Source organism: Mustela nivalis, assembly GCF_964662115.1.
Source record: "Mustela nivalis genome assembly, chromosome: 12".
NCBI classification, from domain to species: Eukaryota; Metazoa; Chordata; class Mammalia; order Carnivora; family Mustelidae; genus Mustela; species Mustela nivalis.
The window spans coordinates 44,622,739-44,640,756 of NC_139031.1; the positions used below are offsets into that span (position 1 = coordinate 44,622,739).

Here is an 18,018-nt window from a genome sequence, read left to right on the forward strand (position 1 = left end):
TTTTGAGGTTAATCTGCTCAAAATCCTATGGCTAGGAATTGGCAGAGGTAGAACTAATTCCAGACTCATCTTATCTTCTTCTCAAGCTCTCAAACAGCCCAGGGACCAGAAGGACCCAGCAGCTAAGGCTTTGTCATCAGAGGGGCAAGGCACTTCTGAACAGCTCATGGCTGCCCCTCAGATCTGACTTGCGGGGGACTAATGCTCAATTCCTGTGGAGAGACCAGGGCTGAACTAGCGGTACTGTCTAAAAATAAAAACAAAACAAACCAGAAAATCTTGGTCTCTTTGGGAACCCTTTAGCAGAGGAAAGGACAGAAAAGAATTGTTTGGCACACTCTGGGAGGAGGGCACCATGAAGCCCAATATAGTGCTGCCACCTGGTGGAATCAGTGGTATAGGACACCGTGTCCCACAAGACCAGCCCTGAGAGAACTCAGGGAGTTCTCCCTGAGAGGAGAAGTTATTTGGAGAGAACTTTGCAAGAAGTTGGAAGTCTTGCATTAGGGGGTAGGGACAAGAGTTATAATTGCTAATGTCATGCCCTTGCCCTCCCCATATCCTGACAGGAGATGAAGAAACTCAGATTATGTGTATTTTCCTATAATCATAAAGAATGTTTTCTTCGATACTTTATTATAATGAAATTACCTCTGATATTCACACACCTTAAGTACTTAGTAGATCTACTACTAGGTCCTTGTCAGGAGTTAGCGGACTGGTACAGAGTAAGGGGTCAGAAGTGCCATCTGGAGGCGCGTGGATGGCAGAGCTGGTAGAGCGTGCCACCCTTGATCTCCGGGGTGAGTTTGAGCCCCATGTTAGGTATAGAGACTACTTTAAAAATGAAACAAGGCCAAAGAGTGTGCCATGTGTTGGGTTCATCCGTCTCCCCGCTGCCTGGGATGAGAGGCTCTCAATCACTGCGGTACTAATGAGAGCAGAACGCCCTCCTGCCCTGGGGCTGGTGTATATTGATGACCTGACTCATTTGTCCTTGGGAGTCCCTTTTTGAACATGACCTAGAGGATTATGATCATTGTTTTACATCTCCTTTCATTAGGCAAAATACGTTTAAAATATAAAGAGATGTACATCAAAACCAAAAAAGTTTTGGTTTCCTGGGTCTTCTGTTGAAGACAGATGAAAAGTCCCATGAAGGATGTCTGTGGGGTTAGATATATTGTAGGACACAAGCACAGAACCTCAGGTTCAGGTTCAGGTTCTACAGAACCCCCAAAATATTAGGCAAAATGGAATTTGTCTGAAAATGTATGTTTTTTTTCTGGGGAGAAAATCAAGAGCTTTCATCAGCTTCTGCAAATGATATATACCCAAAGAAGAGGTTCAAAATCATGGCTGGCAACCCCTCAGAGGGTCCCTCAAATCATGGGGTTCTCTAATGTTGGCAACATCACATGTACTACTGTTAGGAATTATCTGAATTATTAGCTTTAGATAAGTGAGTGATGATGCTGGTCAGGCAGACTTTCATCCTTTTCTCCTTTAGACCCGCAGACCCAACTAAAGATAGAGTCCTTGTGAAAGGGTGCTGGGCAACAATAAGGGGACCCCCCTCTTGGTTCTGAGTTTGGCTCTGCCTGTAAAAGCTTGGTAGCTTTGGGTACTTAATGCCCCTGGCTCTCATTTTCCTTAACTGAATAGTAAAAGCATGTGATGATACAATTTTTAAGTTCTTTTGCATTATTAAAATTCAATGATTTAGGAGAATGGCTTTTAAACTTATTTAGCTTTAAACCCCATCCTAGGTTTCTGAAGATTCCCTTGGGTCCCTGCAAAGATTTGATTTAAATTTGGAAGTCCTAGGGGCTCCAAAGAGCACAGTTTGAAAATTACTGTCTCTGGATAATTATGTGAGTCATTGAGTTGATACATGAAGAGGAAACTAACATTCTTAAAGAAGATTTTGCCAAAAACTTGTGTTTAAATTGAACTTGGATGACCTAGTAAGATTTCCTGTTGATTTAAATTAGATCTAGAATGAGGAGCCCCTGGGTCTTTCCTTTCCAATTGAATTTCTGATTGATAATCAATTAGCAGAGTCTCCTCATTTAGCATTTTACTTTTTTTTTTGCTTTCCAGACTGCCACACATCTAATGAAAGAAAACACTTAAAGATTATTGGGTTTAAATGCAGTTCTGGAAGAAGCAAATTTAATCAATGGCAGAAAATCAGAAGAATGGTCATTGTCTCTGGGAGGAAGAGTGAGGGTGAAGATTTGCTGGGAAGAAATGCCGGAACATTTGGGGGTGATTTGGGGTTATACATTGGTCAAAACGTAATGGATATTCACTTAAGATTTTTTTCATTTCACTGAATTTAAATTTCACATTTAAAACATGTGAATACAGGGTCACCTGTGTGGCTCAGTCAGTTGAGCGTCTGCCTTCAGCTCCAATCATGATCCTGGGCTCCTGAGATCAAGCCCTGCGTCAGGCTCCTTACTTAGCAGAGGGCCAGCTTCTCCCTCTCCTCACTGCTCATGCTCTCTCTCACTCTCTCTTGCTCTCTCTCAGGTAAATAAATAAGATCTTTTAAAAAAGGTGGGGGGGGGGGCGGATTCTGTCACTTGCTATTATGAAGATGAGCCTTAAGAACACATGCTAAGTGACATAAGCCAGTCTCAAAAAGGTCTTGTTCAGATGTAGCCTTACATCATCTGCTCATGGCAAAGTGACCATCTCTGATTTTTGCAACCAGGTACTTAACCTAGCAAGCTCATCTAGGTGAGTACACTACGTTAAGTGAGGATCTGGCTGGAAGAGTTGACTCACTCAAACAAGGTAACTGAGGAGAGTTTAATGAAGGGACCATTAATAGAGATGTAAACAGGTTTGAGGGAATGGCCCCCCTCCACCTGGACCCCACTGAAGTCCCCACCCTTTATATGAACTTGTGCCCCAGCCTTCTCTCTGCTCCATCCTAGTTCAGGTGGCCCATCTTTAGTCCCTCTGAGTATGGAGGTGTGGGCTCTGCCAGTGGTTGGCAGTCCCAGTGAGCAGGAAACTTACCTGGGGAACTTTTAAAATACATTGGTGTCTGGTCCTACCCCCAGAAGTTCTAATTTAATGGGTCTCGGGGGCAGCCTGGGCATTGGTGCTATTTAAAAGCTCTTGGGAGATTCCAGCAAGCCCACACCAATTATTTCTGACTCTCAGGGTACTGGTACTTCTTCGAATCTCCCCAGTATAGCCAGAGCCAAGGAGCTCTATTCTGTTTTCTATCAAGATCTGTTGCTTTGGCATAAACTCGGGGCTCAGTTGTCATCAGACCTTTTTTTCTTTTTCTTTTTTTTTTTTTTTTAAGATTTTATTTATTTATTTGACAGAGAGAAATCACAAGTAGTCGGAGAGGCAGGCAGAGAGAGAGAGAGAGGGAAGCAGGCTCCCTGCTGAGCAGAGAGCCCGATGCGGGACTCGATCCCAGGACCCTGAGACCATGACCCGAGCCGAAGGCAGCGGCTTAACCCACTGAGCCACCCAGGCACCCCCAGACCTTTTTTTCAAAGTGGATTTCAGAAGTAAAATAAATAATTCAGTTTAAAAACTAAGCATTTATTAATTTCATCCTAATAATACTACTTGGGACATTGTCAGTATCTCTGGCCAGAGCAGAGTCAAAAACAAGGGAATAGAGAAAAGCAACATCCATATTTCAGAGCATATGCACAGTAGCGAAAAGACAAACACCCTAAGTGTTCACTGGCAAACAAATGGAAAAGCAGAGCGTGCTATGTGCATAAATGGAATACTACTCAGCCTTGAAAAGGAAGGAGAGTCTGACACACACTACAGCATGGATGAGCCTTGAGGACATGGCGCTAAGTGACATAAACCAGCCACAGAAGGACAAATACTCTTTGACTCCACTTACATGAGAGACTTAGCATCACCAAATGCCTAGGGACAAAATAGAAGAGTGGCGGCCAGGGGCTGAGGAGAGGGGAAAATGGGGGAATTGTTCAATGGGCATAGAGTCTCAGTAGTGTAATGTGAAAGGAGTTCACACACACAGTCGAGAAAAACACCTCAGTCTTCCTCCTGCTCCAGCCCCTGGGCTCGCTCAGGATACTGGGAAAGCAAATCTTACTATCTTCCTTCTTAATCTGGCCTGGTGGAAAGACCCCACTGGGCCGAAGAATCTGAACTCACTGGAAAAGATAAACAACACAGACTCCTGCTAATTCACCATGTGGTCAGTGAGGATGTCCAGAGTGAGGGACTCAGCTGTCCAGAAGCAAGCCAACAAGGACTCCAAAATGGATGGGACCACCTAGGGCAGGGCTCAATAGAGGAGGAAGAGAAAAGTGGGAGTAAAACTTCTCTGCGTAGTAAGGTAGAAGGAAGCAGGTGTCATTTCCACACATACTGCTGTACGAAAGTGTTCTTTGCTGACGTGGATTCCCCACTAGACTGTCTCTGAGCAGTACGTATCCTGTAAGCTGCGTATGAGGGCTTCTGGCCAAGAGTCACCCATAGCCAGGCTGGAGGATCCCAGGGGAAAGGAGGCACCGTGAGGTCACCTGGTCCCAGGTGAGTAAGTTTTAGAATATAAGTGAGGTTTGGTGGGGTGAGGTCCAGAGCTGATGACCAAGAAAGAATTCTTGAGATGTCTTTGGTGCAAAATGGTGGTTTATTAAAACATGGGGACAGGACCTCATGGCCAGAAAGAGCTGCTGCCTTATGATCCCAAGGAGTGGCTGGTTACATACTCAGGAGTTGGGGAGGTGAGGACAAAGGGGTGATCAGAAGGGCTGTCATATGGTAAAGAAGACTGTCAGGATACTGGAAGGCTGGTTATTGTCCAGCCAAGCTGTGTTTTGTTTGTTTGTTTTCTCTAATGAGGTACTAACATGAGGACAGTTGGGATTTTCCTGGTGGAATGTCACATTCCTGCTATCACACATCCTTGTCAATGAGCTTTAGATTTAGAAGAAATTCCACTTGATTTACATTTCCTTCCACCTCAGCCTCCCTCAATTTTATGGAGGGGAGGCCAATGTTAGGGCTTTAGGAACTGAGTTATGGGTTTCTGGAAGTTAGCCTATTGTAAATCACTAGGACATTTGTAAACTGAGGGAGATTCCTGTCCTGCGGGACTGTGATCTCTATTAGTGAACCATTTGCTCTTCCTGTACGGCAGCCAGCAGTTCCTGAGGAATGTCACAGATGTCACAAGGTGGGGTGGGGGTAGGGTGCCAGCTTCTGTTCTGTCCTTAGCTAGTCTTTTGCTCCCACATCACAGGGAAGAGAGCTCGAAGGGTCTGAGAGATGGGGAGCAAGCCTACCCTGGGCTCTTCTGTTGGAGCTCTTTGGTGACCGGATTCTAAACTAAACTCACCCCCAGGGAAACGGATTGCTCTGGTTTCCTGTGTTCCACTGGGATGTTCAGAGCAACACCGGGCTGTGAATGCTTCCCCGGGTGGCCTACAGAACCGAAGAGGAGGGTTCAATCTGAGAAACCCAAAGTGAGACTAGAGCCCACTATGCCCATGAGAGGACTCTTATACAGCATTTGACATTTCCCCCTTTTTAAAATTTACTTATTTTTATTTTTAAAACATTTTTATTTGTGGCACCTGGGTGGCTCAGTGGGTTAAAGCCTCTGCCTTCGGCTCAGGTCATGATCCCAGGGTCCTGGGATGGAGCCCCACATCGGGCTCTCTGCTCGGCAGGGAGCCTGCTTCCTCCTCTGTCTCTGCCTGCCTCTCTGCCTACTTGTGATCTCGATCTGTCAAATAAATGAATAAATAAATCTTAAAAAAAAAAAACAAAAAACAAGAGCTATGGCTTTCAAGAAGAACCCTGGTCTTGCTCAAAAAATAATTAAAAAGAAAATTTTTTATTTACTTATTTGACAGAGCACAAGCAGGGGTAGCATCAGAGCGAGAGGGAGAAGCAGGCTCTCTGCTGAGCAGGGAGCCAGAAGTGGGGCTCAATTCCAGGACCCTGAGATCATGACACGACCCAAAAGCAGATGTTTAACCGACTGAGCCACCCAGGTGCACCTCATTTTCCTCTCTTGATTCGAGGAATAATAGTTAGCATCTAGTTTTCAGACACTTTTTTCTGCTGTGAAAATCGACAAAAGACCAACCAAATGAGATAATTTATTCAGGGCTTACTACAGCAAAGGAGTCAGCCTCTATCACACATTTTGGCAGAGACTCAAAGGCAGGCAGAGAAGTGGGAAAGCTTTATCACAGAACAAGGGAAGGGCTTTGGCCGCCCCAACTGGAGGCTTTTGGCACATGCGAGCTGTGGGCCGCTAACTAGAAGTAGGGTATTTTTTGTGAGTGGTCAGGGATGTATATTTGCTTTCTGTGGAAAAATGAGGGGCAAGAATTAGGGAGGCTGTCAGTTATTAATAAAGTGCGGACCCTTTGGACCTGATTGTTCCAAGGGTTTTCGCTTGACTTCCAGGACTGGTTGTTGGAGAGAGATGTCTGACTTCTACAAAGACATAGAGAGTAGATTGACTCCCTGGGCTGGTTGCTGCAGGGTGTAGGTTAGAGGTCTCTTGGTATACGTGGTCTGGTCATTGTCCATTTGTATAATCAGTCTCTCGCTGCCAAACCTTGAAGTGTCTCGGCCCGACAGTCTAGTGATGGTGGATCGCAGGAATCCGAAAGGCTGGGCAACCATAGCAAATGCAGCTTTCTTTGCTTCCCCTCTGCTCAGGCCAGTGTGGCAATGGCCATATCAGATCAAGGGGGTCAGGGGGCCACAAGCTCCAGGTGTGGCCACTACCGAGGCCATAAGCAAGGAGTGGCAGGTAACCACAGGGAAAACCCCCTCCACAGTGTGAACTGGCTCAGGAGTCACGTGAGAACCCTTTCCCAAATCTGTAAGAGGAAGGTCAACTTGACAACAGAAGGAAGCACTCCAGTTCCCCGGTGCGTAGCAGATAAGGGAATTCCCAGAGAGCGCAACCCTTTGATAAAATCCCTAGTACCCCGAGTTGTTATTTCAGTTTGTCCTTGAAAGTGACATCAAGCGGCACCTGGGTGACTCAGTGTATTAAGCAATTGCCTGTTCAGCTCAGGTCATGATCCCAGAGTCCTGAGATGGAGTCCCATACCAGGCTCCTTGCTCAGCGAGGGAGCATCTCCCTCTCCCGCTCCCCCCTGCTTTTGCTCTCTCTCTGTCAAATAAATAAATAAATTCCTTAAAAAAGAAAAAGAAAAATCTACATTAAAAAAAAAGAAAAACTGATGTCACTCAATCAATCTGTCCTAGCATCAAATTTATAAATAGCCTCTTTGCCGCCCCTCTCCCACCATCGGCTAAGCCCACACTCTAACTAGAAATCTTCAGAGGTGTCTCTGAGAATCATTCTCTGGCACCTAAACCCCTAATATTTAATGGTTTATGATTCTCATATGGCTTCTGGATTACTGTATGGTTTGCTGTATTCATGTTTACTTCTCTTTTATTTTATTTTATTCATTTATTTGACAGAGATCACAAGTAGGCAGAGAAGCAGGCAGAGAGAGAGAGAGGGAAAAGCAGGCTCCCACCGAGCAGAGAGTCCAATTGGGGGCTCGATCCCAGAACTCCGGGACCATGACCTGAGCCAAAGGCAGAGGCTTTAACCCACTGAGCCACCCAGGCGCCCCATGTTTACTTCTCTTAACGTCCCCCAGAATATAAGCTGTCTTCACCACCTGCGGTGCTGTGCAGGCTTGCAAAATCACCGGCTGGTCCGTGTCTCTGTTATGGATGACACATTCCTTCTCCCAGTATGTACTGAGACGCTTTTTCCTGCCAAAGCAGAAGATAGGTGCTGGAGGACGCAAAGACAGGACAGCCACTGCCCACTGGCCTCAGGGTGTGAGAAAAGCAGCCAAGTAATTAAAGACAATGTAGTAAGTGCCAAGCAAAAGAATGGAATAAAGTAGCTTGGGAACACAAATAAAGAAGTGACTTGCTTTGACAGGTAAATTAGGTCTCACAGAAGATTTAACTGTTTGAAGGATGAGTAGAGGTTTTCCACGCAGAGGAGTAAGACCTTCAGGTGGAGGGAGAGGTTTGGGAATGCGGCATCTGGAAACGGCGGATGGGTGGATGAGGGCTGGTGGAGATGGAGCTGCTCACATCCACAGGGACCACACTGGGAAGGGTCTTGTTTGCCTTTTTTTTTTTTTTTTTTTTTTTGAGATTTTTATATATTTATTTCTCAGAGAGAGAGCACAAACAGGGGAAGTGGCAAGCAGAGGGAGAAGCAGGCTTCCCTGCTGAGCAAGGAGCCCAGCGACCGTGTGATGGCGACCTGAGTCCAGGGCAGATGCTTAACTGACTGAGCCACCCAGGTGTCCCTTGTTAGCCATTTTTATAAGGCATTTGAATTTCATTCTGGTGTCAACATGGGAGTCTAGGCAGACTGCTAAGCAGAGAAATGTCAAACATCTGTGTTCTGTTAGAATTTTGGTATCTGTGTGGCAGATGGCTGCAGATGCCCCGTTAAGAGACTGCAGACTGTGGGGTCCCTGCGTGGCTCAGTCAGTTGGGCGTCTGCCTTCGGCTCAGGTTATGATCCTGGAGTCAGGCAATCAGGCTCCCTGCTCAACAGGAAATCGGCTTCTCCCACTGCCCCTCCCCCCACTCATGTTCTCCCTCACCCTCTTTCTCTCTCAAATAAACACAATTTTAAAAAAGAGAGAGAGGGGGGCGCCTGGGTGGCTCAGTGGGTTAAAGCCTCTGCCTTCGGCTCGGGTCATAATCCCAGGGTCCTGGGATCGAGCCCCAGATCGGGCTCTCTGCTTAGCAGGGAGCCTGCTTCCTCCTCTCTCTCTGCCTGCTTCTCTGCCTACTTGTCAAATAAATAAAATCTTAGAGAGAGAGATTGAGCCTGCACATTTTAAGGACCTGAACTAGAACAAATGATGAGGGTAGAAAGGGAGATTGGGTTTAAGAGGTATTAAGAAAGCAGAATTAGTGGGACTTGGGAAGAAGATACAGTTTTGGAATATTGGTGAGTCCAGAGCCCTCAGCCAAGAAAGAATTCTTGCGACCCCTTTGGTGCAAAGAGGTGATTTTATGAAAGCATTGGGACAGTATGTGGGCAGAAGAGCTGCACTGGGGTTTGGAGGAATGGCTGATTATATACTTGGGGTAAGTTGGGGGAGGTAAGGAAAAAGGGAGTTTTTAAAAAGGACTTTGATATGCTAAAGAAGACGGTTGGCATCCTGCAGGCCTCATTGTTGTCAAGCTAAGGTTGTTTTCCCTTCTAGCAAGGAATTAACACTAAGACCATTAGGAGCTTCCTGGAGGGACACTATACTCTGCCTGTTTGAAGTACTTGTCCGTGCCCTGCAGGTTGTAAGGACATTTCCTACATTTCCTGCTGCCTTTGTTTCCCACATTAGAGAGAATGAGATAGTAAATTGGGGGTGCTAGGCTTTTAGCTTAGACACCCGGATTCATGGTAAGGAATTGAGAGGTTCAGTCCTGGGGCGCCTGGGTGTCTCAGTTGGTTAACAGGGCCTGCCTTCACCTCGGGTCATGATCTCGGGGTCCTGGGATTGAGCCCTGCGTCAGGCTCCCAGGTCAGCAGGAAGTCTGCTTCTCCCTGTCTCCCTGCTGCTCCCCGTGCTTGTGCTCTCTAGCTCTCTCTGTCAAATAAAATTAAATGAAATCTTAAAAACAATAATAATAATTGAGAGATTCAGTCCGGGCTTGCGATGGACATGCCCAGGGAAGCGTACCAGTGGCCATTACAGAGGAGAGCACACCATGTGCATGCCATAGCCGAAATCACAAGGCGTCTCTGAAAAATCTATAAATCACTGAAAATCCCTTCTGCTCCTGAGGTGCAAACAGCTATCCTTGGTAAGTCTTCGGGCTTGCGGAAAGGCAAAAGGGAAGTCTAACGATATCCCCTCCTGTGTGGCGGTTGCTTTGATACACCCTGCCCTGCCTTTGTTCCATGATGGTCTGGGCTTGATTGGTCTCCCGCATGCATGATTAAATATTCACTGTGAGAAATGTCTCTCAATTATGCCTTGATAGTTACTTCTGGAATCTCCATCGATACCAGCCCACCTTTGTTCTCCACTGGAGCCTTTATGTGGCATTTCTTCTGGACACCTTGAATTGATGCTGAATTGTCTCCCCTGAGCCCCTCTGGTGGGCCTCTTTGGGTGGCCGTTAAGATTTGTGACTCTTGCATGCTTAACCCAGTTTCTGAACAATTCTGGCTCCACAGCAGCTGGTTTTTTGTTGTCGTTTTTTCCATTGGTGGAAGAAAAGCTGGTGGTTAAACCTTGATTATCTGATCTCTGTCAAGTGGCAAAGGACTGGGAGCCTGGTGTCTCTGTCCTTTTTTGTTCCTGTTTTTCTTGAAGATTCTATTTAGGAAACCGGTATGTATGTCTTGAGATCACAAGACAATGGTTTAATCAAGCACTTGCCACCCTCAACTATGAAGTTGAAAATTCAGTTATGTCATATTCAATACAATTGACTTATTGTATTGTCTGACTATTAATAGGATCCTTTGTGTTCTTTGTCTTGTGCTCTGTATTTAGTTTTGCCAGTTCTATATCTATAAATTTAAAAAGCCTTGCTCCTCCTTGCAAAGGAAGGAAATATTTTCTTCTTTAAGCCGTCTGTTAATAAGTATATTTCCTTTGTATTTGTGGAAATTTAAAAAAAAAAAAAGGAAATTTTTTTTTTAAGCAATCTCCACTCCTAGAGTAGAGCCCAACACGGGGCTTGAACTCACAACCCTGAGATCAAGACCTGAGCTAAGGGGGGGGGGGGGGACCTGAGCTGGGTCCTAAGTTGGACATTTAGCCACCCAGGCTCCCCATGTATTTGTAGAAATCTTTTTAAGCAGCTTTATTGAGAGTTAATTCATATATCATGAACTTCATTCATTTAAAGCATAAAATTGATTAGGTTTTAGTATAGCCAGAGCTGTGTAGCCAGCCCCACACTTTTAGAAGATATTTATCACCCCCAAAAGAAACCCTATACTCATTAACCGTCATTCCTGTCTTTCCCCACAACAGCTGTACCCCCCACCCCCACCCCAAGTCCTAGGCAACCACTGATCTACTTTCTTTATATATAGATTTCCCTAATCTGGACATTTCCTATAAATGGAATCATGCAGTATGTGCTATATGACTGGCATCTTTCACTCAACATAATGTTTTCAGGGTTCATCCATATTGTAAAACATATCAGTACTTTTTTTTCTTTTTATAACCAAACAATGCTCCATTGTATGAGTATACCACGTTTTGTTTAGTCATTCATCAGTCCATGAGCATTTGGGTTGTTTCCACTTTGGGGCTATTATGAATAATGATGCTATGAACATTTTGTATATACATTTTTCTGTAGACATGTGTTTCCATTTTTCTTGGGAATATGCCAAGAAGTGGAATTGCTGGGTCATATGGTAACTCTATGTTTAACTTTTTTGAGGAACTGCCAAATTGTTTTCTAAAGTGTGGCTGCACCATTTACATTTCCATCTGCGGTATATGAGGGTTCCAATTTCTGCCTATCCTCCTCAACACTTATTACTGTCTTTTTGACAATCCTAGTGCTATGCAGTGGTATCTCATTGTATTTGGCACCTCTCTGATGGCTACCGATGTTGGTCAGATATATGGTTAGCAAGTAGTTTCTCCCATTCTTTGGATTTTCTTTTCACTTTCTTGAAAAGCAAAAGGTTTTAATTTTGATGAAATCTAATTTCTTTTCCTTTTCAGTTGTGCTTTTGATGTCACATTTAAGAAGGCTTTGTCTAACCTAAAGTAATGAGGACCTGTTCTTATGTTTCTTCCTAAGAATGTTAGAGTTTTCACCCTTACATTTAAGTCTTTGACCATTTTGAGGTGATTTTATTTATGTGATGTGAGAAGAGTCTAACTTCATTCTTTTGCATGTGGATATCCAATTGTTCTAGCACCATATGCTGAAAAGCCTGTTCTTTCCCACACTGAATTATCTTGGTACCCTTGATGAAAATCAAATAACTATAAGTACAAGCATTTGTTCCTGGACTCTCATTTTATTGATCTGTATGTTTTTCTTTATGCCACAACCATGCTGTCATTGCTTTGTAGTAAGTTCTGAAATTGGAGTGTGTGGATCCTCTGATTTTATTCCTTTTTTTTTTTTTTTTTTCCAAATTGTTTTGGCCACTCGCACCAGCATCCCAGAAATCCCATCAGATAGTTTTTTTCTTTTGGTTGTTAATTATTGGAGATTAATTAGCCACAAGATTTTTTTTGTCATTTGTGAACACCATAGTTTATATCTAATTCAAACCGGTGTATTTTCTATCAAAGGGGAGGGAAATGTATACAGAGGAAAAAAGAAACAATTGAAACTTTCTTCATGACTTAAACAGTAAAGGTATCTAATTGAGGAACACCTGGGTGGCTCAGTCTGTTAACCATCTGCCTTCAGTGCAGGTCATGATGCCAGGGTCCTGGGTTTGAGCCCTAAATTATGCTCTCCCTCTCCTTCTGCCTGCCGCTCTGCCTGCTTGTGCGCTCTGTCTGTCTCTCTCTCTGTCAAATAAATAAAGTCTTTTTTTTTTTTAAGATTTTATTTATTTATTTGACAGAAAGTACAAGTAGGCAGAGAGGCAGGCAGAGAGAGAGGAGGAAGCAGGCTCCCTGCTGAGCAAAGATCCTGATGTGGGTCTCGATCCCAGGACCCTGGAATCATGACCTAAGCCGAAGGCAGAGGCTTTAACCCACTGAGCCACCCAGGCGCCCCTAAATAAAGTCTTAAAAAATAAAAAAAAGAAATGATAGCAACTGTATAAATAGACTGAACATGTGTTTTGGGAGTGCAGATGGAAGTAGGAATGATTGCTTTTGGCTTGTCAGAGCTTCATGACATCCCAAGAAATTGTAAAGGTTCTGAGTCAAGGCTCTTTCTTCTTTCATTCCCTACTAAAAGAAATAGGGAAGTTCAATAGAAATACATGCAAATGAGCAATGTCAAGGTATGAGGGAACTGTATCTCAAAAACTCTTCTAAAAGTTATCTGGCCTCCCTGACAGTTTGATAAGATACTTTCAATGTATGGCTATGTGATGATTAATTTTTTTCTTTTACAGGGTGTTTGGGGATGAAATTAACATTTAAATCTGGATTACCCTCCAAAATGTGGGTAGGGCTCACCCATTGAGTGGAAGAACTGAACAGAACAAAAAGACCAGCCTCCTGAGTGAGAAGGAATTCACCAGCAGACTGTCTTTGGGCTTCATCGGCACCATCCACTCTCCTGGTTCTCAAGCCTTCTGGCCCACACTGAAGATTTGGACTTGCCAGCCTCCATAATAGTGTAAGCCAATTCCTTATAATAAGTCTCTCTATATATGTACACATGCCATTGGTTTGTTTTTCTGGAGAACCCTAATGAATAAAAGGTATAAATAATTTGGAAGCAAATGGATTGGTATATCTTTGCCTCCCTCCAGAGCGAATTTACAGATTGCATTAAAAAACACCTTAAAATTAAAGGTGCTTCTGTTTTGATTGGCTTGTAGAAGCTAATTATCTTTTATTAAAGTATAATTTGCATACCATGCTTTGGCTTTGGGAGGGGCAGGGGCTTCCTTCTTAGCTTTCAGCGCCATCTTCCTAAAAGGAGGTCTTTCATCTACTTTGAGTTTATTTTTGTGTATGGTATAAGAAAGTGGCCCAGTTTCTTTTCTTTTCTTTTTTTTTTTTTTTAATGTATCTGTTCAGTTTCCCCACCATCATTTGTTGAAGAGACTGTCTTTTCCCCATTGTATATTCTTGCCTCCTGTGTCATAGATTAATCTACCATATAAGCATGGGTTTATGTCTGGACTCTCTATCCCGTTCCATTGATCTATGTGTATATTCTTATTGCCAGTATCATACTGTTTTGATTACTACAGCTGTGTGGTATAACTTGAAATCTGGGATCTTTTGTGGTTCCATACGAATTTCAGGATTATTTGTTCTAGTTCTCTGAAAAATTCTATTGGTATTTTGACAGGGATTACATTAAATCTGTAGATTGCTTTGGGTAGTATGGACATTTTAACAAGACTGCTTCTTCCAATCCATGAGCATAGAACCGGAAACTTATATTCTTTCACATAAATATAGGAGAATTCAAGAAAAGAAAAATATTTAATTCTATATGCTGTATGTCTACTGACTTGACTATTTTGATTTTAAAACAGTAATATGGGGGCTTAGTCGGTTAAGCATCTGCCTTCAGCTCAGGTAATGATCCTGGGGTCCTGGGATCGAGTCCCACATTGGGCTTCCCGCTCTGCAGGGAGCCTACTTCTCCCTTTGCCTCTGCCTCCGTCTCTCTCTCATGAATAAATGAATAAAAAAACCTTTAAAAAAATAAAAAGTAAAAACGGTAGTATGTTTTCTGATTTTAACAAGGAAAAAAAATAATAAAAAATAATAGTAGCTAATATTCTAACCTTTTCAAGACCTGCATCTATTTATTCATGGAAAGTCTTACTAATCTGAACTTCCTAAATCATTTACTAGTCTTGCTCTTCAGATAAACTTATGTTACTAATTAATTGACAATATAAAAAGTTTAGGAAATGCATATGCCCAACTACACTGAGTTATATTGGATCTTTTTTAAAGTTTTCTTTTTAAGAATTTTAAACAATGTTAAAACCTGTTTATAATGAATTACTCCACTTCCACTAGAATTCATAATATCACCTCTCTGACAATATTCGATGGCAACAATGATTGTATTATTCTATAGCCTCAGCTTAAATCATCATACCAAGATCCTAAGTTGACTTTGAGACCTTGGACTAATTGAATCAATTAATGAATTGCCTTTCGATGCCCAATTTCTTAGCAGATCAAAATTTCAAAAAGTAAAGAATATGAAAACAAGCAAGCATAGTTTTAACATATCAGCTGCTACTTTCTACTTTTATTCTTTAGAGAATGACCATCAGTTAGTAGATTAATAAGTGATACACCAATGCTTTTGGGTCATATTAGCATGCATGATACCATCTACAACAGTAAGGACTTGCAGAATGAATGAATGTGGAACGTGTGTTTACAGTACACAGCCAGGTGTCCTTGTAGAGCGCGGGTCTGCTAAGCTACTGGAGTATGACACAGTGTGCCCAGTTACTTCCCTCCCAGTTTTCTCTGCACCTGAGAGGGAACAGAAGTTAGTTTCTTTGGTTAAAAGCTCATAAAATGGAGCGCCTGGGTGGCTCAGGGGGTTAAGCCTCTGCCTTTGGCTCAGGTCATGGTCCCAGGGTCCTGGGATCAAGTCCCCCATCGGGCTCTCTCTCTCTGCTTCCTCCTCTCTCTCTCTCTGCCTGCCTGTCTGCCTACTTGTGATCTCTGTCTGTCAAATAAATAAAATCTTTAAAAAAAGAAAGAAAAATAAAAAGATGATCTTTGAATATCCTTTATTTCGCTTTTACCATGCTTTAGGATCTTTTTTTTTTTTTTTAAACAAAAGTTCTTCACTTCTGAGAAAGTTAGGATTCTTAGGAATTATCGTTGCTTTTTCCTGTTTTAATTGTAAATTGTCCACCTGACAGAGATTGTTAAAATTTTCCTATTTTTAGACACCTATTATCTGTGCTCTTATCTTTAAGTATGTTCATATCTCATCTGATAACTCTTTTATTTCCCATATCCACGCTCTAATTCAAGACAGTAAAGCTGTTAAGATATCTACAATCTTGACACTCTTCGGGTGACTACTGAGTTGCACCATCTTTTGTCTCTTTACCTTTTCAAGGAGAGATACTAGAGAAAATTAGACATGTTTGGCTTTTCTATATTTCTCTTAGCCGAGTCACTATAAGAGCTACCTAAAACACATGTTCTAGAGCCCTCCTTTGGAAACCAGATGTTACACAAGCCTTTTCCATTACTGAGCAGAACTATAGCAACTTCTGACTTTAGGCAACCTGACCATGCTAAATCATTTGCATTATTTGTACAGAAAAGGCAAGTGCTACACAAAAGCTAAAAACACATTGCAAGCCTATGGCCCACCTTGGATAGGTTTCTGTACCTTGTTTCTTGCTGTAGCTAAGACAGTTAAACCTCAGCAGGAATTGTTCTAGCTCTACTTCTCACCCACTGCCCTCATCAAATTTGTCCTTCAAACCTAATTACTTCAAAATAATGCACAGCAGTTATCTGGATTTTTTTTTTTAATTATCTACATTTTACCTGTGACATTTTTTCATTGCGCACTTCCCATGTAATTGTCAAGTACCACTCCAACCTCAGTAATCCAGTCTAAGGAAACCCATCTAATAACTCCTCCTCTTAATAAAACTGAATCCCATGACTACTGAACCGCTCTTCAGACTCTTAGCATTCCTCCTCCTGACTAATATTCCCTTGGCCAGTGCGGATGTATTATTTTTTCATGGTTCTGATTTTTAAAATGATCAAAGTACATTCTGTGCAGTATAGATTGTAACTCTCTGCCTCTTAACCAGAACATGCCATCCATTTAAAGATTTAAGAATTCAAAACACCCTGATAGTAGATATGCCTTTGGATCATTCAAGATCTCAGCATGTTTTGAAAGCAAATGGGTATTCTGACTTCTTTGGGCACCTGAATCAAAGATGGAAATGAATTAATAAGTAACTACAGAGAAGGCAGCCCCTGAAAGAAATATTATTTTTAAGATCATATTAAAACTACTGCTTAACTATGACTACAAATACATACTAATAACATATTTGAAGCCAAAGGAAGTGCCTTAGCCATCTTCTATGCAAAACAAACAGCCCTTACTGATTTTTCCCACAATTGTTATTATATGGAGAGCTACTTCATATGATTTCATCAATCCAGAAGGATTTATTTGAATACAATGATCTGTCTCTAGAGAAGGAAAAAAGATCCTATCAAAACTCTGCTGCAGAACTTTGGGTGTTGGACTTCCCATGATGGCCACCTGGTGGCTCCCAGGTACACCTGCAAACCTTTACTACATCGGTTACAGGGACACATCTGCAAGGCCAAAGATGAATTCATCTACAATGCAAAAATATGGTTGGGGAAGTTTTACCTGAGCCCCAGTAGGTGACTGAAACTTCCTTTGTCTATAAGCATCAAAATCCAGGAAAAACTGTAAAGAAAGGGCAAAGTTCAGAATCCCACGCATGTACAGATTCACTTAAACATTTATAAGTGTATTCATTCTTTTTTTTTTTTTTTCCAGATTTTATTTATGTATTTGAGAGAGAGAGAGAACAGGCTTGGGATGCTTCAGAGGGAGAAGGAGAAGCAGGCTTCCACAGGGAGCCAGACATGGGGCCTGATCCTACAACCTTGGGATCATGAGGCAGACTTCTAGCCAACTGAACCACCTAGGTGCCCCACAAGTGGATTCATTCTATTCCCCAAGTGATAAAATTTTAAATATATTTCAGTAATAGACTTTTCTTTCAATTTTTCTTATTGGGACAATCGCTTTATTCTGCTAAAAGGACAATACTATGATTTTAAAAAACACACAGGGTTTTGTTTTTTTTCTACCTGAAAGGAGGAGCTTACAATTTCTATACTTAAGGATCTATGTATAGTTTTCAAATAAAATCGAAACTTTATTGTACATTTTATTCCCAAAGTTCTAGAAGGATAAAACTAACTAATGATATTTTAAAATCAAAACTTGAAATTCCTGGAAGAGCTTAACCTTTCTTGACCTTAAAGATTAAGAAATAATCCGATAGTAATGTAATGTACACTACAAAAAACCTGAAACTTTCATCATAGGAAATTCATTTAAGAAGACCCATAACAGGGGCACCTGGCTCAGTCAATAGAGTATGGGACTCTTTTTTTTTTTTTTTTAATAATTTTTATTTATCTGAGAGAGATATGAGAGAGAGAGAGAGCATGAAAAGGGGGAGGGTCAGAGGAAGAAGCAGACTCCCTGCTGAGCAGGGAGCCTGATGCAGGACTTAATCCTGGGACTCCAGGATCATGACCTGAGCCAAAGGAAGTT

General features: G+C 42.3%; 1 protein-coding gene across 1 annotated transcript in view; it reads right to left on the bottom strand.

Annotated features, from left to right (window-relative positions):
• Positions 1 to 18,018, bottom strand: part of ZNRF2 (zinc and ring finger 2) — a gene marked incomplete at its 5' end in the record, with an annotated part of 380,791 nt that overhangs the window by 120,037 nt on the left and 242,736 nt on the right. The gene's annotated exons all lie outside the window — the stretch shown is intronic.